The sequence below is a fragment of the Betta splendens genome, chromosome 9 (genome assembly GCF_900634795.4).
Source record: "Betta splendens chromosome 9, fBetSpl5.4, whole genome shotgun sequence".
NCBI classification, from domain to species: Eukaryota; Metazoa; Chordata; class Actinopteri; order Anabantiformes; family Osphronemidae; genus Betta; species Betta splendens.
The window spans coordinates 558,776-582,503 of NC_040889.2; the positions used below are offsets into that span (position 1 = coordinate 558,776).

General features: G+C 47.9%; 1 protein-coding gene across 2 annotated transcripts in view; it reads left to right on the forward strand.

Moving 5' to 3' along the window:
• LOC129604569 (uncharacterized) overlaps positions 1-23,728 on the forward strand; it is a 239,458-nt gene that overhangs the window by 142,428 nt on the left and 73,302 nt on the right. The window contains exons 1-2 of one of the 2 annotated variants that reach the window (XM_055511489.1): positions 8,975-9,756; positions 10,942-11,713. The gene's annotated coding sequence lies outside the window, so the exon portion shown is untranslated. Of the gene's footprint in view, positions 1-8,974; positions 9,757-10,941; positions 11,714-23,728 lie in introns of those variants that run through there. The other variant, XM_055511488.1, reaches the window with a different exon arrangement.

A 23,728-nucleotide genomic window follows, 5' to 3' on the forward strand; every position in this document is an offset into this window, starting at 1 on the left:
ACAATACAAGGATTCAGGCAGGCTCAGTTCCGTGGACAGACAGGGTTCATTAATGTCCTGACAGAGGTAACAGTATCGTTCAGGAAGAGGCAGAATCGTGGTCAGAAAAACAGGCAGAGTTGTTACCAAAGGAGGTCAAGGAACAAGGCAGACGAGGCAGACGGTGAGTAGACAGGAATCGTGCACGGTGGTCAAAGAAACGAGATCCGGGATCATAAAAGCTAGACTGAAAACAAAGACGCTAAGAACTGATGAACTGCACGCAACAATCTGGCAACCGGAGAGTGTGTGAGGGGGAGACTATATACAGACGCGGATTACTGATTATAGACAGGTGTGTGTAATGAGGACCGGTAGTGACAGAAAAACAGCTGTAATCAGAGTGAAACAGGAAGTACTAAAAAATAAACCTGAGACTAGAATCAAAACGAGACAGACAGGAAGTGCTTCAAAATAAAAAACAGAACATGACCAGAAGACCAGACAGAAACTGTGACAGGATGTACCTTAGGCTAACACATTCATAACTAAAAAACTGTTGTACTGTGGTTGACTTTGGAGATTAATACTAATACCAATAATACTGTTAAGGTATGTGCACATACTCATACAAACATATAAATATCATATACATACACATATGCATTGTTATACATATCTCATACTACTTAATAAAAATTATGACATACAAAACCACAACCACAACCACATTATGATGATATATGATATTGGTAGTGATAAGTATCAGTAATACTTACTTAGCTCAGGTGTTGAGTGTTTCACTACAAGGTTAGTAAAGCTGTAGCTTAACATTATTCACCCAAAGGGTGAGGCAGACGTTAGTGCATGAACAATGCCACTTGTGAAAGCTAGGGTGATGGGAGGAGCTACACTACGCCCATCCAACAAGCAGAGGAAAGAATCCTAGCAGCCAGGGAGCCCACACACCTTCAGTTCCAGGAGGGCAGGTGTTGCGACCTAAGCCGCCCACACAGAGCCCCCCAGGCAGAGCTGCAGCAGCCACAGAGACAGCACCCGAGGTCAGAGTGGGCCATAGTGGGTCAACGCTGTCTGCCCCATGAGAACCAGGGGCAAACACTCCCCCCGGTGGGAGGGTCGGCCTGAAAGAGTGGAACCCGAGGACCCACTGTCCGTAGGGAGCCCGCTAGGAGATGCCACGCGCCCAAAGTGGGGCCCACCCCCAGTCCACCACCCCTACACGAGCGGAGCGGGGCCGACCCCATTGGCTCGACCTCATCCGCACCGGGCCTGCAGCACAAGGCCAGCAATTGGTGGGGGTCAGCAGAAAAGAGACCACCCAGGCAGACGATCAACGTACCCCGGGCGGAAAACTGGCGGAAAAGGCACCCCAGAACCCTGCAACCCAGCTCGGACGTGAGTGTGTGGAACTAAATTGCACTAAAGGTGGGTGACACCTCCAGGAGCACGACCGCTGGCTGCTGGTGTGTCCCCCGGACAGTGCCCCCCCCATCCTAAATGTCTTTTTGCAGTTAAAACTGGGTGGTGATCTTTCCAACAGGGCCAGTGGGCGAGGCCACAACTGGCCTCAGCCCCAGTGAAAGAGCCCACCCCCGGCCCTAAATGTATGTGTATGTGGCTAAGTATGAGGAACTTTGGGAGATCGCCAATTCTCAGAGGGGTCCAGCAGACAGAGCCATCAATGTGAAGGCTCCGTCCACTGGCCCCCCGGAAGGAGCCCCCAGATTCCTGGACGAGTGTGCATCACTAATGTAATTAAAACTGCAGAGCATCCCACTTGGGAGGGACGGAACCACTTCCCGGTAGCCCCGGTCCCTCCATCAGCAGGACGCCCCTTGCAGACCTAAGTGGATGAATGTGGAGAAATGTAGTTGGGAAGCAGAGCACCAGGGTCCGCAGAGCCAGGTTCCGACTGGCTCTGCTACCCATCCCACCGCCCCCCACAACCCCCAGCCAGGAAGAGACAGCCGAGACCCAGGGACTGCAGTACTACTGCCCAGGCACCACACGCAGCACAGCCAGAGCCATCCTCACCCTTTTTTCACACTTACCCATTCTCTTGCTCAAGTATGCCAATGCTCGCCCTGTGTAGTGCTACACTCCTCAACCTACACACATACTCTGCGGTTGTGCATTGAGGGCCAACCTCCGCCCAGGGCCCAATGAAGGTTGGAGTGATTTGGCGCTATATAAATAAAATTTATATTTGAATTGAATTGAATCAAATTGAATTGAATGCATTGTGCCAGTGAATAAGACGCCAGTTCCCAGAGTCCTCAATAACTACAGACCCATGGCTCTGACCTCAAACATCATGAAGGCTTTTGAGAGGCTAATCCTGGATTCCCTGCGTTCTCTGGTCAAACCCTCAGTCGATCCCTACCTTTTAGCATACTACCCACAACTAGGAGTGGATGACACTATCATACATCTGCTCCAGCCACCTGGACAAGCCTGGCGCCTTGGTGAGAATCATGGTCTTCGATTTCTCCAGTGCATTCAACACCATCTAGCCTGTGCTGCAGGGAGAGAAACTGAAGTCCATGCAGGTGGAGCTCCCCCCGATCTCATGGATTATGGACTACCTCACCAACCGCCCCCAGTACGTCCGCCTGCAGAACTGTGTGTCTGACACTGTGGTATGCTGCACAGGTGCTCCACATGAGACTGCCCTGTCTTCCTTCCTCTTCACCCTGTACACCTCAAACTTCAGGTACACCTCAGAGTCCTATCATCTCCAGAAGTTCTCTGATGACTCTGCAATTGTAGGATGTATCCATGGTGATGACAGCTTTATGGACTGGTGTGGACAGAACCACTTCCAGCTGAACATCAGTAAAACTAAAGAGCTGGTGATAGACTTTAGGAAATCTGTGAACAGCTGCTTTTGTTAGGTAAAGAGGGCCATCACTGGCGCACTATGGGGGGTGGGATGCGTCGGCTTGCTGACCCTGCTCCTGCTTGCAAGACTGAACAGTTCCTATGAGTCCATGAGTGACATCCACTATTACTCTGTTCCACTTCTACTGTATATGTTTGAAAATACAACGTGAAAGGATGAGTGTCATTGTAGCGGTCTCACTGAAGGAAACAATAACAAAAAGACAGACAAACAATCAGACAGTTTCTAATGCTTCTCAAATGTGGTGAGTCTTTATTTCTTTACCAAAAAAACAAGTTCACATATGGTTTACAGCTGTTGCAGCCATCTTGGCTGACTGCCATTGTTGGTGTGTCTGGCCAGAGCTCGTCAAGGCTAGTGCTAGTGTCAGATTGTTGTTCCACACCTGTGTCAACTCTCCAGCGTTCATGACCAGATAGTCCAACCCGTGCTCCGACCATAGTTTCTGTTTTGATCTAGTCTTGCCTGTTCCCCTTGGTTCTGTTAGTTGGATGTCTGCCTGTGTTGTGACTCGGCTTCCACGCCACCAGGGGCAGCCTGGTTTCACCCTTTTGGTTTTGTGTCCTTGTTTCCTGTCTTGTGTTTCCTGTGTTAGTTTGATTGGGTTCACCTGTCTTGTCTTGTATTTAAGGTCTCAGTTTGTGCACAGTCTTTGTTGGTGCATTACTTGTTACGTGTTACAGGTTACAGTGTCATCGAGCTCTTGTGCTCCGTCCAGGTTTGTGTGTTTGTTCACTGTTTGTGTTAGGTGCTGTTGTTTGCATGTTTGGTGTTCTTAGTATGGTTTATTTAGTTTCCTGCTCAGCAGTGATCTTCAGTTGACCAGTAAGTACTTCTGTTAGTTTTGTGCTACTTAGGTTTTGAGCTTAGGTACAGTTTGCATGTTTTATGTTTTAGGATGGTAATTTAGTTTCCTGCTCTGCAGTTATCTTTAGTTTACCTGTGAGTTATATGCGTTAGTTTGCATTATTTATTTCCAGCCTATCCTGCATACGCAGCGTCCTTAGTTTGTATTGTCCTCTGTCTGTATGTTCTATTTATTTATTAAATCATTTATTGTCAGTCCTGTCTGTGGGTCGTGCATTTGGGTCCTCCCTCCAGTTCAGTTTGTAGGCCATTGTAGTCTGTCTCCCCGCTCAAGGAGCGTGTTTTAGAATACCGTTCAGTCTAGTTTGCCCCTCGCCCGTAACAGCCTGTGTTTTGAACCTTGCCTGATCCCTCTGTGCCCTTGCCTTCATGTTGTTAACCCACCTTTGCCTGCCTGACCACAAGCCTTATTAAATCATTGAACTGCAAGCCTTATCGGCGCTGTGCACTCTGGTCCTACACCACACCGTGTTACTGACAAAGGTAAGTTAAACATGGATCATCAGTGATGGGAGGTTATTGGATAGAAGAGACAGGTCCCGCAGCACTCTGTCTATTGCAGCTTAACTAAGAGATGGTTCCTGTGACTAACAATTTATAACTATGAGAACACTTCGTTCTCAGAGCGCTGGGCTACTTGTGGTTCCTAGAGTGTTTAAATGTAGAACAGGCGGCAGAGCTTTTAGCTACCAAGCTCCTCTCCTCTGGAACCAGCTCCCTCTTCAGGTTCGAGAAGCTGACACACTCTCCACCTTTAAGATTAGGCTTAAAACCTTCCTTTTTGATAAAGCTTATAGTTAGAGATGGTTCAGGTCACTGGCAATTATTGTTAGTCACAGGAACCATCGCTTAGTTAAGCTGCAATAGACATAGACTGCTGGGGGACTTAATTTATACACTGAGCTCCTCTGTTTCCTTCTACCTCCTCTGTCCAATAACCTCCCATCATTGTCCCATGTTTAACTAACCTTGTCTCTTTCTCTCCAGTAGTTGTGCTTATCTCCTCTCTCTCTCTCTCTCCCCCCACTCTCTTTCCCTCTCTGTCCTCACCTACAGGTATCATTGGACTCAAAGTTTGGTGTCTGTGATGGGCAGCTGCGGATCCAACCATCCTGCCTGCATCCAGTCCCTGGTCCTATCATCCTGCCTGTGCTCTGTTGTTGCTTGTTGCTGTTGCTGTGCTTTTCTCTCTCTCTATCCTCTCACCCCAACCGGTCGAGGCAGATGGCCGCCCACATCTGTCTGGTTCTGCTGGAGGTTTCTTCCTCATTAGAGAGGGAGTTTTTCCTCTCCACTGTTGCTGTCAAATTAAATGCTTGCTGTATTTTGGGATTTGTTGGGTTTAGCTGTGTGAGGTTTTAAACCTTTGTAAAGTGCCTTGAAATAACTTTGTTGTGATTTGGCGCTATATAAATAAAATTGAATTGAATTGAATTTTTGTGGGGACTTGTTGAAGAAAACAAAAGGGGTTTTGATGTTTGGTTCCGGTTATTCGGGTTTAGTTTGGTTCTGATCATTTGATTTAGGAATAACAATTAATTCTAAACCTATTTGGTTGAAACATTAAAAAAATATATAATTAGGAACAAGAATCAATTTTAATATTTGGTTGAAATTAATTTGGGTCAAATTCTAAAGACAAGGTTACAGATCTGAGCACAGTCCACACTGACAGTGGGGGACAAAGAAAAAAGACGGCTCCTGAAAGATGGAGCGCATTCGCAGAGTAAAGTTTTTTTTTTGAGATACGAGGTCCACTGTTTCTGCTTTGTATCCTTTTGCATAGCTGAGCGCAATGAAGGTGAATCCCGATCTGGACTCCTTCTATATCAGCAGGAGAGCCGACCAGGGTGGATCGCCTCATCAACAACAGCCTGACCAACGACATTAACCTGACCCACAGCAGCTGCCCAATCAACAGCTTGACCGACCTCTGTCACCAGAAGCTGCAGCAAAGACGATGGCAAAAAAGGAAAAACAACAGAGTGAATTGTATCTGCCGTCCTTGAAGATGTTTTCTGCGAACAACAGAGGCGCCAGCAGATCTTGCAGGAGAGGATGGGGAGGATGGGGAAGAGACTTCCAATGAGATTGAAGAAACACTTCATTGAAACTTCAACGTGATAGTGACACCAAGTGGAATCAAAAATACTACAGCCCCAAACATGTCTTTTTCAAAGCCTGCAGTGAAGAGGAAGGTTGGTGATGAGCACAGACAATTTCAGGAAAAGTGGGAAATACAATATTTCTTTGTTGAGCCCAGGGGGACCCCGACTTGTCTTATTTGCACAGAGAAAGTTGCGGTGCACAAGGAATACAATTTGAAACGTCATTACACAACTAAACATGCTAAGGAGTGTGCAAAATACCAGGGAGATGCCAACCGGGTTTCTAATCTTAAAACATGTCTACTGAGGCAACAAGATTTCTTCAAGAAAGCAACCAAAGAGAATAATGCAGCAGTTGAAGCAAGCTACTTGGTAGTGAGATGATTGCTAAGGCAGGAAAACCATTCACAGAAGGTGAATTTGTCAAAAAGTGCATATTACAGGCTGCAAGTATAGTCTGTCCGGAAAAGAAAGGTCAATTTAACAATATCAGCCTTTCTGCCAACATCGTGGCAGTGCGCATTTCTGACCTGTCAAGTGACATTTATGATCAACTGTGTGAGAAAGCCAAATGTTTCAGTGTATACTCAGTCGCTCTTGATAAGACCACAGACATCACCGACACTGCCCAGCTCGCAATCTATGTCCGTGGTGTTGATGACAATTTTGAAGTGATGGAGGAGTTGTTCACTACTTCCAATGCATGGCCAGACCACTGCTCAGGAGATATTTCACCAGCTGTGTGATGCCATTGAGAATGCCGGTTTGCCATGGAAGAGGTTTGTTGGAATAACTACTGATGGAGCACGATCAATGACAGGGAGGAAAAATGGACTGGTGGCACTTGTTCAAAAAAAACTGTAAGAGGAGGGTGTGGAGGAGGCTATTGCTCTGCACTGTATTATCCATCAGCAGACCCTTTGCAGCAAATGCCTCAAGTTTGACAATGTGATGTCTGTCGTTGTGAAATGCATCAACCAAATTCGGACCGAAGGTTCCGTGAATTTTTAGAGGAAATGGAGTCAGAATATGGGGATGTGCTCTACTTCACCGAGGTATGTTGGCTCAGCAGGGGAAATGTATTGAAGAGATTTTTTGAACTGAGGGAAGAAGTAAAAGTCTTCATGGAGAATGATAGGGTGGCTGTTCCTGTGCTAAGCGACCCCAAATGGCTCATAAGCTTGGCTTTTCTTGTTGATATCACATATGAGCTTAATATTCTGAACAAGAAGTTACAAGGCCAGGGGCAACTTGTCAGTGCTGCATATGACAAAATTAGAACATTATCCACAAAGCTTGTCTTATGGAAAGCCCAGCTCTCTCAGAAAAACCTGTGCCATTTCCCACCATGCAAGGCACTCATGGATGCAGGCATACCATTCAGTGATAAAAAGTATGTTGATGCCATTTTGAAGCTCCAGGAGGAATTTGATCACAGATTCTCAGACTTCAAGACGCACAGAGCCACATTTCAAATTTTTGCAGACCCCTTCTCATTTGATGTGCAAGATGCCCCACCCGTGCTTCAAATGGAGCTCATTGACCTGCAGTGCAACTCTGAACTCAAAGCCAAGTTCAGGGATGTGAGCGGAAAAGCAGACAAGCTTGAGCAGTTTTTGAGAGAATTGACCCCCGGCTTCCCTGAACTTTCCCGAATGTTCAAGCATACCATGTGCCTTTTTGGGAGCACATACCTGTGCGAAAAGCTCTTTTTTACCTTGAACTTCAATAAGTCCGAGTACAAGTCCAGAATTACTAATGATCATCTTCAAGCCATACTGAGGGTCTCAACTGCTTCCTCCCTCAAGCCAAATTGGGCTCAGCAATGTGAGAAAAAGTGCTGCCAGGTCTCTAGCAGCAAGATGTAGGCAAGAGAGGCCATGTTCAGAAGAGCAGTTCATGTTCTTCAATGTTCCACTTATGTTCAGGACAATTCATGTTCAGAAGAAAGCTTAAAGAACTGTTAATACAGACATTTGAATCCTATTATAATTATTATTTTATTTACTTATTACTGATTGATTGATTTTCTTATTAATTTCTTATTTATTTTCTTCTAATTTGTTTATTTATTTTTTCATATTATTTTGTGTTAAAGAATAAATTTAACACAAAAACAAATTTTAATTTTTAAAATTAAAAATAAAGACATTTGAGAAGATTAAAATTATTTAAAAGTTTTTCTTGTGGAAACCTGATGCGGCCCAGCCTCACCCCGACTCTGCCTCCAGCGGCCCCCAAATAAATTGAGTTTGAGACCCCTGACGTAGACAGTACAACACAGACACACACGCTCACAAATGATACATGCGTCGTTGATTCAAATTCATGAATAAATGAAGACTCGCTTTCTACTCAAAACATTCCACAGAGTGGTTTTGAAAAAACAAACAAACAGCTAAATGAAAACCTTTCACTTTTTCAGCGTGCCAGTCCATGAACTTTGTCAGGGTAATCAGAAAGACCTACGATCTACAATATGGTTCTGAAAGACAGCCTGGATGATCTTGTTTTGTCCCCAGGCACCGCCCTACTGCAGTACATTGACGACTTGATGATCTGCAGAGAGGATCAGGAAACTGCAGACACGATCAAGCTGCTGAAACACCTGCACACCGTAGAGCACAAAGCAAGCTTGTGCAAATTACAGTTTGTTCAAACTAAGGTCACCTTCCTAGGTCACACCATTACCGCTGAAGGGAAATCCATTTCACCTAAAAGAGTTGAAGCTATTCAGAACCTGCCTTAACCGTGCGCATACAAACATCTTATGTCCTTTCTAGGCATGTGCTCTTATTGCAGGAATTTCATTCCTAACTGCACCGTCTTGGAAGCTCCACTTAGAGTTCTGATGCAGACGTCCTCCTAGTCCATGAACAGATATTCACCGGCCAGAAAGTCTCATGAAAGATGTAAATGCAGCATTGAGAGCGATCCCTACCACAACAATCACAGAAACCAATGAGCTGATATATGCTTCAGCATCAGTGATCCTGGAGGTGCTTGGCTATAAGAGCAACCATGGGAGCCATGAGAAACAATACCCACCATGGAAACGAAAGTTGGAGGCAAAAATCAAGGCAGCTGTTATGGAAAAAATTGTCTCTTCCTTATTTTTATGTGTCTTCCTTATTTCTATGCATTTCTATGCAGTTATTATACGAGTTATGACTTATGTTCTGCAATTAATATCTTATGTTTTGTCTTACTGTATGCATTTGACATTTCACCTAGATTGTTCAATGGTTGTCTCTGCCTGATAGACTCTCAACTCTAGCTCCCAAACCCAAGGTCGGGGAGTTGTGTCTCTGTCTGTTGAGACTCTGTGCTCCTTTCTCACAGATAGTTGGCTGTCAGCAATGCAGGTGTGAGAAAGTAAAAATCTTCACACACACTGCGACAGGGAGGAGATGGTGCGTGTAATTTGATTGGGTTAGAAAGACATTCCACCCTAGTCGGACAGAGAAGCTAAAAGGCAGAAGCAACTTTAGGATCGTGGGCTCTTTGCATCACACCTCCGTGGTGTGTGCACTGATCTCCCCAGCTGGTTTTTGGTTCGTTGATGTGCACGATCAACATCCATGCTTTTTATTTGCTTTCCCCATTATTTTTATTTTCTTTATTATTTCAATAAATCGCACAAAAGGACAACTCTCTCATCTGCCTTTATTGCAAAATTTCCACCACAGAAATTGGCGTTTACGAACAGGATCCCGCGGCAGGTCGTCTGGACGGTGTGACCAGGGACGATAGTCCTGAGGACTAGGTTCGCTCAGCCTCCAAACCTCTACAGCTGTTCTGAGTGGGAGGACTGCTCACCCGTCTGGATCGCCTCTGACGAGATCCAACGAACACAAAATCCAACCTCTACTCGGCCCGGTGAGAGAGATTCCGTTTTGTTGCGACTTGTTGAAGAAAAAAAAAGAAAAAAAAAAAAAACGGGTTTGAAATTGGTTTCAGTTATTCAGGGTTTACTTGGCTCTGATCATTTGGTTTAGGGAAAGTAAGGCAAATAACAATTAATTCTAAAACATCCCCAAGTAGACTAAAACAACGACAAAAGAAAATATAACTAGGACTAGAGATGATAATATTTCTAAAACGACTATGTGGCTGAAAACATCTAAAATATAATAATTAGGACCAAACAAATTTTTTTAAATTAAAAAAATTTAATATTCGGGTAAAAAATTAATTAGGTCAAAGTCTGCCCTGGTGGTCGAGACGGTGGTTGCTAAGGGTTGGCTCGTGGGACCGAGCTTGTTTTGTCTGTACTGAGGATACAGACCAGTGTGCAGATCTGAGCGCAGTCCAAAGGGAGTGGACAAGAAATAAAAGACGGCTTCTGAAATACGGAGCGCGTTTGCAGGGCGAAGTGTTTTGAGATACGAGGGACCCGGGTCTTAGAGGGGCCTGACGGTGAGGGACTACTTCCGAGAACCCTGTCGCTGATCTGAGCGGTTCCCTTTCTACGGAGACGTCCGTGGAAGAGAAATTTCGAAAAAAGGTTCCGGCCGGAACACAAAAAAGTCTAAGGCAGAAAACCGCCGGGACTCTGAAAGATGGGTTCGGGGCGATCTAAGTCTCCACCACCAGACTGCAGCATTACAAAATTAATGAGACGTAAATATGGTGATGAGTGCGTGTCATGTCTTCACGACTGGACAAAACATTATGGGTTTAAAGAAGGTGGTTCACTCAGTGTGAAGGACATACGCGCTTTAAAAGAAAAATTAGAAGAGAAGGAGAAACAGCTCCGTAAAAGTAGAACGATCAAAGTTAAAACCTTAGAGGAAATTGAATTAAACAACAGAAAACCTTAGAGGAAATTGAATTAAACAACAGATGCCTTGAGATTTGGGTTAAAGAATCAGAACGCAGGGAAAGATTGAAATGGCAAAAAGAACTAGGAGGGAGAAAGGACGAGAGTGGTGACGTAGCTGGCAGAAAAGATAACAACTCTGTGGAAGCTTGCACACCACCACACACACACACACACCACACACACACATGTCATGTCAAGAGCAAATGCTCCCATTGTTTCTGCTCTCTATTCTAATGCAGAACTGAGCGCGATGAGGGTAAATCCGGATCTGGACTCCTTTCCCACCATCAGCAGAAGAACCGAAGGAGAAGAAGCGCCAACCAACAACCAGAACAGGGTGGAAGCTCTGACACCACAGCAGCTGGAGGACACAGACCACAGCATGGACGCCTCACAGACTCCCACAACGTCTGCAGCCATCACGTTCTGGGCTCATCAGATGAACCAGCTACTGCAAGCGTGTGTGTCTGACACAGACACCTGCTTATGACAATCAGCAAAGGAAAACAAGGACAGAGCAACAGCAGAGAAGACGTGCTCTGACACAGACACTGGTTGAAACAACAGGAGAGGCTTCAGACGTGATCGGCCCAATAGAGCTGCATCTGAGGATCCAGGAAAGGTCTGTCATCGAGGAACAACTGTCCCATTGAAAGGCTTCACCCACTGGCGCTCACATCAGACTGATGGTTGGGGAAGGAGGAAGGTGACGGTTCCTTTTCACGTGACGTACAAGACGGTACCGCAAAAACACACACACATTCATGCACGCAATGAAGTAACACGCTTACAGCTGATACACGCTCAAATTCATGTTCATGCTTATCTGTTCGCAATGAAGAATCGCTTTTTGCTTAAAAAATCCCACAGAGTGATTTTAAAATGATGACAAACAGCTAAATGACAACTGCTGCATGACTTTACAGTCTGATGGGTTCAAACTATTTTAACTTGCAACAAATTCAGTAATAAAATCCTTCATGTTTCTAAAAATACTTGTGCACACTATAGGTTTGTCTGGCCAGACTATAGAAAAACAAAACAGACTGTAGAAAAAACTAAACCAGACCATAGGAAGACTGAGACTGACTGAAACAGACTATTAATGACTATTAAAGGGAAGACGACTATTAGAGAGAAGTAATAATAATGACTGTACGTACCAGACTATTAAAGAAAAACTTATTCTTTCACTGTCTTATGCAACATCTGACAGCAAGACACCTTGAGATTAATTTCAAACTTTCAAACTTATGCCCAGTTAAATTTTTAGGAAGAGATCTCATGTGTAAATTAGGTATTTGATTGATTTCCACTCCAGACGGAGTGCAGGTTACATCTACAGACATTCTAAATAATCCCTCTTTTGTTGGTGTTAACTTCAGCTCAGCTGTGCTCTTATCATTAGCTGCTGGGGGGGCTGTAACTGAGGCCCTCACACAGGCTGCATCACAGCTTGTTTATGATTTCACACACACACACACTGACAAACTGACCTCAACTTCCCTCTATTGGGATGAACACAGGTCTGCGCTTGCGATTTCTTTTACTAACGAACAAAAATATTTTTGATGTTTATTCTACAGTTCCACACGTCCCTCTGTGAAAACATGATGGAGACAGATGACAGGACATGGGTCCTTTCGTGAACAGATGTCAACGGGGTGGAGACTGGTGAACGACTTCTGACCCCATGTGATGTATTCACCTACTTTGCATACTTTAAAAAAAAAAAACTTTTTTTTTATTCTGCCTGTCATGCACAACAAACAGGGTACCTCCACATTCTAATGACACACTACATGTTTTTATTTTTATTTTTCAGAGGACGCTCTGACCCAACACTCAGCCTTACAGGAAGCCCCTGCTTCCCTGTGACTCACACACAGACATGATGTAGGTTTGATCAGAGGATGTGAACCAGTGGTCATCACACCTAAATCTGACCACAGACCATGTGAACAACAACACCCTCTTAAAGGAAGCCATAGACAGTGTTACTGCAGACACCACTAAGCTACTGAAACATTGGATGCTACAGGCCACAAAGAGAGCCTGTCTAAATTACAGTTTGTTCAGACAAAGTTTTTTTCTAGGTCATTTTAATTACAGCTGATGGCAAATCCATCTCACCCAACAGAGTTAAAGCAATTTGAAACCTGCCTAAACCGTGCACGTATAAACAGCTTATGTCTTTTCTAGGTCTTTGTTCTTATTGTAGGACTTTCGTTCCTAACTTTACTGTCTCTGAGGTCCCACTCAGGGTTCTGATGCAGACGTCTTCATCGTCCACTTCTTGTCTCACGTGGACGTCTGAGGCTGAACCACGTTCACCGACCTCAAGCTTGCTCTTCAGTTGGCTCCTACTTTGGGTCTTCCTGATCTGACCCTACGCGACCTTTCACTCAAACAGTGGATGAGAAATCAGGTTGTACGACTTCTGTTCTTTTGTCCTCATACTGTGTTTTTGATTCTTTTGGAATAGATCACATCGTTCTACAGCCTGATGGCTTAGATGCAACACCACCTTGCTCAACATGCTGAACATTACTATCAAGAGTCCGTCTTGAAGTCTGGCTCTTGCTAAGACACTACTCTGCTCAGGCTGCAGAGTTGATTGCGTTGACTGAAGCTGGTAAACTAGCAGAAGGAGAGTCTGTTACCATCTACAGACTCCACAGATGCTTGTCACACGTTGGTTCTCTGTGGAAGCATAGGAAGCTTTTGAAGTCTGATTGCAAACCTATCTTACATCATGATTAGGTTCTGCTTTGCTGGACGCTGTCCTGCTGCCTACAGCTAATGCTGTTTGTAACTGTCCGACTCACAACCTCAGTGACGATTTTGTTTCTGCCGACATGCAGCTGCAGACGCTGCTGCGAAGGTCGCTGCCCAACAACCCCTCCCTCTCCTGATCCTCGTTTCCTCTCCTGATCCTTGTTCCCTCTCCAACTCTCTCTATCCTTTCCTTCCTCATGTCCCTGTGCTTTAAACATTTTGTACCTCACAGGAACTCAGACTCTGGCAGACGAATGGTTCCACCTGTAGCCATGGAGTCTGGTTTGGGCCTGATGGCAGCAAACACCTTTTCCCCATAATTCAGATTTCTAACAGGTGAAAACAGTCAACAGGACCACTACACCATCCAACCAGAGGACTGGGCGATCGTTAAGGAGTTCAGGAGGAAGCATTGGGACTCCAAACGGCGGCGAGGCCCCTTCCAGGTCCTTCTGACGACCAACACGGCTGTGAAGATCGCACAAAGAGCGACTTGGATCCACTCCATCCAGGAAGGTCCCGGATCCAACAGACGACCCTCCATCCACATCTCACGGAGAAAACCACCACTAAAGAAAAGAATTGAGAAGGACGACCCTCGCTGTGCTCACACACGCACTGAGGCGAGGCTGCGTTGACCGTTCAGCTAAAGGTGTGAGCCAAGCGCCGCCTAAAGCTGCACCGATGAATCACACTATCAGACCATACATCTACACACACGTTCCTGAGAAAACACACACACGAGCAGCCTTGAGTTGCCGTCGCTGGACGACGTGTAGACTCTTCACATCACGGGAGTGACAGTGACTCAGACGACATTGGGAGGAAACCTGGCGGTGATAACGAATCCCAAGTGTCTCTGTGATCAGCTGATCACAACCTGAAGAATTCCAACGAACTGGCAATACATCAACACACAGGTTGGAAACAATCTAACGCTACTGTTCAACAGGAAGAAGCAGATTGTTACGAGACATCAATTGTAAACATGCTTTGTTAGGCTTCATTTTATGTTACTTGGATTGTTGCCTTTATATTATATTATATATTATATATTATATGATGTTTCTATGTAACTTTACACACTACTTTTGAATGAGAAAATTTCACATAATTCACAACACTGAGTTTAAATATCCTAAAGTTGATTTGGTGTTTAATTTGCTCACAATCACTTATTCACTGCTACAATTAGTTTTTATCCTTCATCTACAGATGACAGAGGTTATGAGAGAAAACGCATCATCATTCTGGTTAAATCCCTGAATCTCCTATTCGCTCTAGACGCAAATGTACAATTAAAGATCCGAAAGCATTAAATCTATCTTAAGATTATATGAAACAGAACCCCACCGGAAACCTATGGCTATCATACATTAATTATCTTTATTACATTACAATTGAATGGCCGTAGACACGTTGTTAGCAGAGAAAAGAGGCGTTTGTGTTATGTTTGGAGACGCATGTTGTACTTACATCCTGAATAACACTGATTCTAATGGCATTGTGGCGAAGGCGCTACACGGCCTTCAGAATCTCAGCTAACTCTGGTATAGGTTCTTTCCCTTGGAATTGGCTAGACGAGATGTCTGGAAAATGGAAATCTGTTCTCATGTCCACAGCTGTTTCCTTTATCATTGTGATGGCTGTGATTCTCTTGTTTGGTTTTTGCGTTATCCCACTGGTTAGAGGTCTCATCATGCGTCCGACCTCAGCAACACTCTCGTATGAGATGACACAATGCACTATGTTCAAAAACCCCAACTCTAACTCACTTAATGACTTTGACGATGGTATGGGCTCATTTTCTTCACATGCCGATACAGAAGTTATTCTTGTATAACTACCCACCAAAAACAGCTCCCAACCTTTTGTCCCTTAGTTACTTCCATTTTATGTGAAGGTGTATTTTGAGTCTTGATGAGTTAATACCCTTATTGTTTCATTTGCTAGGATCTTTTATTATTACAGAATGTGATGTTGACAATTTTTATTCCTTTATGGTTTGATTAATGTGTAATCAAAAGGGGGGAGTGTTATGGGAAAAATTGTCTCTTCCTTATTTTTATGTGTCTTCCTTATTTCTATGCATTTCTATGCAGTTATTATACGAGTTATGACTTATGTTCTGCAATTAATATCTTATGTTTTGTTTTACTGTATGCATTTGACATTTCACCTAGATTGTTCAATGGTTGTCTCAATGGTTGCCTGATAGACTCTCAACTCTAGCTCCCAAACCCAAGGTCGGGGAGTTGTGTCTCTGTTGAGACTCTGTGCTCCTTTCTCACAGATAGTTGGACGTCAGCAATGCAGGTGTGAGAAAGTAAAAATCTTCACACACACTGCGACAGGGAGGAGATGGTGCGTGTAATTTGATTGGGTTAGAAAGACATTCCACCCTAGTCGGACAGAGAAGCTAAAAGGCAGAAGCAACTTTAGGATCGTGGGCTCTTTGCATCACACCTCCGTGGTGTGTGCACTGATCTCCCCAGCTGGTTTTTGGTTTGTTGATGTGCACGATCAACATCCATGCTTTTTATTTGCTTTCCCCATTATTTTTATTTTCTTTATTATTTCAATAAATCGCACAAAAGGACAACTCTCTCATCTGCCTTTATTGCAAAATTTCCACCACAGCAGCTCGGAGAGAGGTGAGCCAAATGACAGAGGCCCAGAGAGGTGCAATGAAAAGACAGATGCCCAAGAGGTACAGCCAGATGCCCATACCTGAAGCACTTGAAACTGCCAAGCAAAGGCTACAAGCCTTGGCCAGCCGCCTAAAGAGATACACCAGAGACAATGAAGCCAGACGAATAAACCGGCTGTTCGCAACACAACCTGCGAAAGTGTACTCTCAATGGCAGGGTAAAAAGGAACATGAGAAACTAGAGAAATACCAAGGGATCAGAGAAGAACTGGAGAAGGCTTGGAAGGTGAAGGCCACAGTGGTGCCTGTGGTGATTGGAGCACTGGGAGCAGTGACCCCCAAATTGGAGGAGTGGCTACAACAGATCCCTGGAAAAACATCCGACATCTCAGTCCAGAAAAGTGCAGTCCTAGGAACAGCAAGGGTACTGCGCAGAACCCTCAAGCTCCCTGGCCTCTGGTAGAGGACCCAAGCTTGGAAAGTGGATGAGACCACTCGTGGAGGGTGAGAATAGAGTGGCTATAATGAGTACACAAACCTCATGAGTGTCTTAAATGTAAAGTTGTTAACTTAAAGTTATTTATGTCTAAATAAGTAGAAAATTACAGCAGTTCTGAATAAAATGCCATTCAGTCAAACTAAAGGACCAGGGGGGTCCTTTACTACCAAAATCCCGCAACGAGTCAAGACCTTCCCACACAGTGTGACATCCAGTTCAAGGTAGCCTATGTATGGGATTGCCTGGCCATTCGCTGCCCTCAGCTGAAGCCAATTACAAGAGCAGAGGCGGTCTGGACCCCACGAGGCAAATTTCTCCAAAAACACACTCTCTGGAATAGTAGACACCATGGAACCAGTGTCCACCAGACAGGCGACAGTCACTCCTCCAATCTGAACATCCATGTATGGACAAGAACTGACCAAGTCACACCCTACACCTACCGAGGAGCCTGAAGGCCCCCCACCTGAACTGCGGCTCAACAACTCAGTGGGTTCTAGTTTTCCGCCTGAGGTGCGGGTTGGGCCTGGCTCCTGTCAATTAAACTCGAGCTAGTGGCTACAGGTGGACGCGGTGGAGGGTAAGCTAGCTCATTAGCACAATCCCTCGCAAAGTGCCTGTGGCACCGCCGACAAATTACCGGGCCAGCCCGCACATTCTTATGTTGTTGCCGTGGGGCCTGCAGCAGCGCCACAGTCTGAGTGAGCTGATTTAACTGCTTAACTGCCTCATCAAATACAGTACTTCCCCCAAGGTCGGCTCCGGTGAGAGAGCCAATACCCCAGCAGGAACACCGCTTTGCATGCTACACTGCAGACCATAGGCGGAGGGTACAGATGCACTGCGAGCCCGCGTCGACGAACCCTCCCTTTCCCATCTCATAGCTTCTACCCGAAGCTCCAGCAAAGAAATATTAGGGTTTTGACGAACCTCTTGCCTAAGTGTATGGCGAAGGAAACCATCTAGAACGTGCTCAATAAATTGGTCTCGAAGCAGCACCTCAGAATTAGGCACCCCGTCGGGAGCCTGTTGTTTGACTTGCGCCATCAACGCCATGAGAGCAAGAGAAAACTCTTGCAAGGTCTCACCTTCGAGCTGCCACTCTATTCAACACTAAAATTTGCTATATGCAAAGTTAAAACATAAAAACCAAATTCTACAAACAAAAATCCAACCCTTTAAACTGGTGATCCTGCCATCTACGCCAAAAATGTGACAGGGCAATGTAGGCCCGTCGGAAAGAGTTAAGATCACCAGGGGTCAGAAAATTTAAAAGAAAAGGTGATTTAAAATAATAGATTGCACAATTTAAATCATTCGCCAGCGATAAAAATCGACTAAAATAGTACTTTAAAAACAGGCAATGACCAATAGAAAAATTAAATCAAATGACTTCAAACCACACCATGCATGGGAAAACAAATATCAAAAACTAAAACCACACCATGCATGAGAGAAAAACACATAAAACAAACAAGTACAAAACCAGAAAACAATGCTTTGGAAAAAATAAAGAAAAGTAACTAAATAAACCAAAATACCAATAGCACTGTTAAAACCACGATAAAATCAGAGCGGCCCTAATGTAAAAACAGCAGGAGTCAAAGTTATTAAAATGCGCCAAGCCGATTCGACACAGTCGTGCTGGAGCAGCAGTTGAAATTGTTAAAACCCAGAAGCCGCATTGACACCGTCGAGCGGCAGCAGCGACGACGCTGAGGAGGTCGAATCAGCTGACCACAATACGCTGTGATCAGCCCAATCTACTCCGTCCTCCTTGCAGCCAACAAGCGCCAGCGACCTGCTGGCACTTTAAAAAGATATAATACAGTGAAGACAGGCCAAAAGCAGCTGAGGGACTAAAAGCTGATGTGCACCTACCGCGACACCAACTGCTGTCATTCCCACCTCCCTCGATCAACGGTCCAGTTGAGAGCCGGTTCTAAAACACAATCGCTCATAAGTGCTGCACATAAAAGGGATCCCATGAAGGTCCAACCTAACCGCCCACACACACACACACACACACACACACACACACACACACACACACACACACACACACACACACACACACACACACACACACACACACACACAGAGACGCCTCACTGCTACGTGTGTTGTAAGTGGCAAGACAGGACTGGCGCTTAGACGCACCTGCATTTAGCCAGGCTCTCCGTCTCCAATCGTCTCCGTCTGTCACTCAGGTGAGTGGACGAGGAGGACCGTCACATCAAAATAAGTTTTACTTTCACTTTACCAGCCGTCATGTAAAAGGCAGCTCGGGCTGCGCGGTTTAGTTCATCGTTCTCATTCTCGTTCATAGTTTGTCACGTCCGGGCTTGTCACCCGCCCTTCACACTGAAAGGACTTCCTGTTTTATTGTTGTATACTTCCTGTTTCTCTGTTCAGTCCCCGGATCACTCAGCACACCTGTTAGCAGTTTACTAATCAACACCGGTATATAGCATTCACCCCTCACAGACTCCAGTTGCCAGATTGTTGCGTGAGATCACCCCTTTCCAGCGTTCCTAGTTTAGTCTTGTTGTGTACCGTGTTTCTAGTTCTGACCTCCGACTCTGAGCCTGCCTGATCCTTGTCTGCCTTGTTTGTTTGCTACTGCCGGTTGCCGACCATTGCCTGCCCGACCACGACTCACGTCTGACGTATGGTATTGTACTCACCTCTCGTATCTGACCTGTGTCTTCCCCTGACTACGCCTCTGCCTGATCCCGTTTAACCTGCTTGATCTCCTGTGTATGACCCTGCCTGGATTTGACTCTGCTTATTGGAATAAACGACACTCTTTAACACCAGAAACCTCGTATTGTGCTGTGCATGTGGGTCCGTCATCTACGTCGCCCTGACAGAACAATCTGGCCAGAAATGGACCCAGCCAGCATCGAGACCCTCCGCGCTGCGCTCGCCGCCCAGGAGCAACGGCTCAGCGAGCAGGAGGAAAGGACCAACTCTGCGCTCCTGAATCTGGCGGAGTGCGCCCGCCGTCAGGAGAACGCAGTGGCAGGACTCGTGGAGGCGGTGGGTCGCCTCGTGTCAGGAAACTCCGATGGCGCCGCGCTGAACCAGGTTTCAGCGCCCGCAGCGGCAAGTGCACCCGTGGCGACTTCGCCGGCTCTCCCTCCGGCACCCGACGCACGCCTCGGTGCGCCAACCCGGTTTTCCGGTGAGTCAGGCGACTGCCGGGCATTTCTCACACAGTGTGAGATCCACTATGAACTACACGCTCCCGCGTTTCCCACCGAGAGAGCTAAGGTGGCGTACACGGTTTCGCACCTGACCGGGGAAGCGGAGGCGTGGGCAACGGCAGAATGGCAGAACGGTTCAACTTGCATGTCGTCTTTTAGAGCTTTTTCAACGGCGTTGAAGCAGATCTTCCAGGAGATCACGCCTGGAAGAGAAGCGGCGCAGAGACTCGTGAACATTCGGCAAGGAGGGAGGACCACGGCCAAGTACGCGATCGAGTTTAGGACCCTGGCGGCGGAGGCCGGGTGGGACGCAACCGCCTTGGGCGACGTGTTCATCCGCGGCCTCTCTCGGCGCGTGAAGGACTGTCTAGCGGCTCGGGACCTGCCGAGCGACCTGAACGCATTGATTTCGCTGGCCATCCAGATCGACCGACGACTGGGAAGCAGCGAACGAGAGCACCGTGGAAAAGCGGAAGTCCCCACCAGAGGTCAGTGTTTCACCGACGGAGGTTCCCCCTCGCGGGGCTCAGGTACGCCGCCACCACCAGAAGAACCCATGCAGCTGGGACGCGCGCGTCTCCCCGAGTCAGAGAAACGACGCCGCCGTGCCCAGGGGTTATGTTTGTACTGTGGACAGCACGGACATTTCGCCAATAAGTGTCCGCTAAAAGACCTGGCTCACCACGAGCACGGAGGATCGTGGTGAGCCGAGCCATGTTTGGTAGCGCCTCCGCACGCTCACTGCCTACAGTCACGCTCTCGACCCGCTCTCATTCCCTCCAGCAGGCGGTCCTCATCGATTTAGGGGCCGATGCCAGCCTGATGGATGCCAGGTTGGTGGAGAGGATGGGCGTCGCCACCTCCCCGCTCGCGACGCCGGTGGAAACCACAGCACTGGACGGCCGCAAACTATGGAAGGTGACCCACCACACAGAGGCCGTCACCATGGAGTTTGCAGACGGGCACACGGAACGCATCCATTTCTTGGTGGTGGAGGCATGCTACCACCCGGTGGTGTTGGGCCATACATGGTTGCGCCGGCACAACCCCAGGCTGGACTGGAGAAGCGGGGAGGTAAGCGAGTGGGATATGGACTGTAAGAGCACTTGTTTTCAGCCCTTGGTGAAGAAGGAGGAGCCGCCGTCCGGGACTGGTCAGGGAAACGTGGATCTGACCGGAGTGCCGGTCTGCTACCATGACCTCGCCGCGGTATTCAGCAAGTCCAAGGCCATGTCTCTGCCACCCCACAGGACCCACGACTGTGCCATTAACCTACGGCCCGGCTCCAACCCCCCCAAGGGGAGACTGTTCCAGCTGGCTCCAGCCGAAAGACAGGCGATGAAGGAGTATCTGGACTCAGCATTGGCTACAGGCATCATCCGGCCATCCTCCTCCCCAGCGGGGGCCGGGTTTTTCTTCGTGGGAAAAAAGGATGGCACACTCCGACCATGCATAGACTATCGAGGCCTAAATGACATTACCATTCGGGACTCGTACCCTCTTCCCCTCCTCCACTCTGCGTTTGAGTTACTGTGGGGAGCCAAGTGGTTCACAAAATTGGATCTACGGAACGCATACCACTTGGTTCGCATCAGAGAAGGGGACGAGTGGAAGACGGCGTTCAACACCCCGAACGGCCACTATGAGTACCTGGTGATGCCGTTCGGCCTCACCAACGCCCCCGCCGTCTTCCAGTCATTTGTTAACGAAGTGTTGGGCCAAATGATTAACAGATTTGCATTTGTGTATCTTGACGATATATTGATTTTCTCTAGTACTGAGGAGGAACACCAGGGTCACGTCCGCCAGGTCCTCAAGAAACTTTTGGAACATCGGCTCTTCGTAAAAGCCGAAAAGTGTGAGTTTCACGTCAGCACCGTGTCATTTCTGGGTTTCATCGTGTCACAGGGCCGGATCCAGATGGACCCGGCTAAAACCAAGGCGGTAGAAGATTGGCCGACGCCCCAATGTCGGAGGGACGTGCAGCGCTTCCTCGGGTTTGCCAACTTCTACCGCCGCTTCATCCGGCGGTTCAGCAGTATCGTAGCCCCCCTGCACAGACTCACCTCTCTGAAGGCTCCATTTCAGTGGTCGGAAGAAGCAGAGGCGGCCTTCCAGCACCTTAAACAGAGTTTCACCACCGCTCCCGTGCTTCGCATGCCGGATCCAGAGTGCCAGTTCGTGGTGGAGGTCGACGCCTCGGATTCGGGGGTAGGAGCGGTGCTCTCCCAGTGCGACCCAGCCGGAGGTAGGCTACACCCCTGTGCATTCATGTCCCGCAAATTATCCCCCGCGGAACGGAACTATGATATCGGGAACCGGGAGCTGCTAGCTGTTAAGACAGCACTGGAGGAGTGGAGGCACTGGCTGGAGGGAGCGGCGCAGCCTTTCTTGGTCTACACCGACCACAAAAATCTTGAATACATCAAGACCGCGAAGAGGCTGAACTCCCGCCAGGCCCGCTGGGCGCTGTTCTTCAGCCGCTTCCATTTTCACCTGTCATACCGCCCAGGCTCGAAGAACACTAAACCGGACGCTCTCTCCCGGCTCCATGATCATCTGGACGCCCCGGTAGAACCCGAGCACATCCTGCCGGCAGGGTGCCTGGTGGGGGCAGTTACGTGGCCGGTGGAGAGGCGGGTCCAGGAGGCCATCCAGGGCCTTCCCAGGCCTCCTGCATGTCCTCCTAACCGTCTGTTTGTTCCCCCAGGTCTTAGGGGGGAGGTGATCCATTGGGCCCACGCGTCGGCCATCAGCTGCCACCCCGGGGCACCCCGCACCACGTTCAGGGTGGGCAAACGGTTTTGGTGGCCATCCATGAAATCTGACGTCCGGGAGTACGTGGCCGGATGTCCCACATGCTCGATGCATAAACCATCCCACCAGCGACCCGCCGGCCTCCTGCGACCGTTGCCAGTCCCACATCGGCCGTGGTCGCATGTGGCGCTGGATTTTGTCACCGGGTTACCACCCTCGGCAGGTAACACGGTTGTCATGACCGTAGTGGACCGGTTCTCTAAGTGCGCGCATTTCATTCCTCTGCCCAGACTCCCCTCAGCCAGGCAGACGGCCCAAGCCATGTTGGACCACGTCTTCCGCCTACATGGATTTCCGCAGGACATCGTGTCGGACTGTGGACCCCAGTTCGTGTCCCGTTTCTGGAGAGAGTTCTGCGCACTTCTGGGGGCAGAGGTCAGCCTCTCCTCCGGATACCACCCGGAGACCAACGGCCAGACGGAGAGGGCCAACCAACAGTTGGAGGTGGGACTACGGTTGTTGGCATCGAAGAGCCCCGGGACGTGGTCCCGGAAGTTGATATGGGTCGAGTTCGCCCACAACACCCTGCCTTGCGCCTCCACGGATTTGACACCTTTCCAGTGTGCTTATGGCTTCCAGCCCCCTATGTTTCCGTCCTTAGAAAAGGAGGTCCACGTCCCCTCGGCCCATGCTTTGTTACGGCGGTGTCGACAGACGTGGCTCAGAGCCCGGAGGACGATGCTCCAGGCCCAGGCCCGCTACAAGGAGGCAGCAGATCGCAAGAGGTCCCCGGGACCCACGTATGAAGTGGGCGACCAGGTCTGGCTGTCCACGAAGGACCTGCGGCTCTCGGGATCTCCACGTAAGTTGACTCCACGGTTCATCGGTCCGTATAGCATCGCTCAAGTGATTAACCCCGTGGCCGTGAGACTCTCGTTGCCCAGGTCCATGAAAGTGCATCCTACCTTCCACGTCAGTCGTCTCAAGCCCCACCGCTCCTGTCCTCTGGTCCCGCCATCCCAGCCTCCTCCTCCGCCTCGGGTGGTGGACGGCCACCCGGTCTACTCGGTGCGGGACCTTCTCGACTGCAGGCGCCGGGGCCGCGGGTTCCAATACCTGGTCGACTGGGAAGG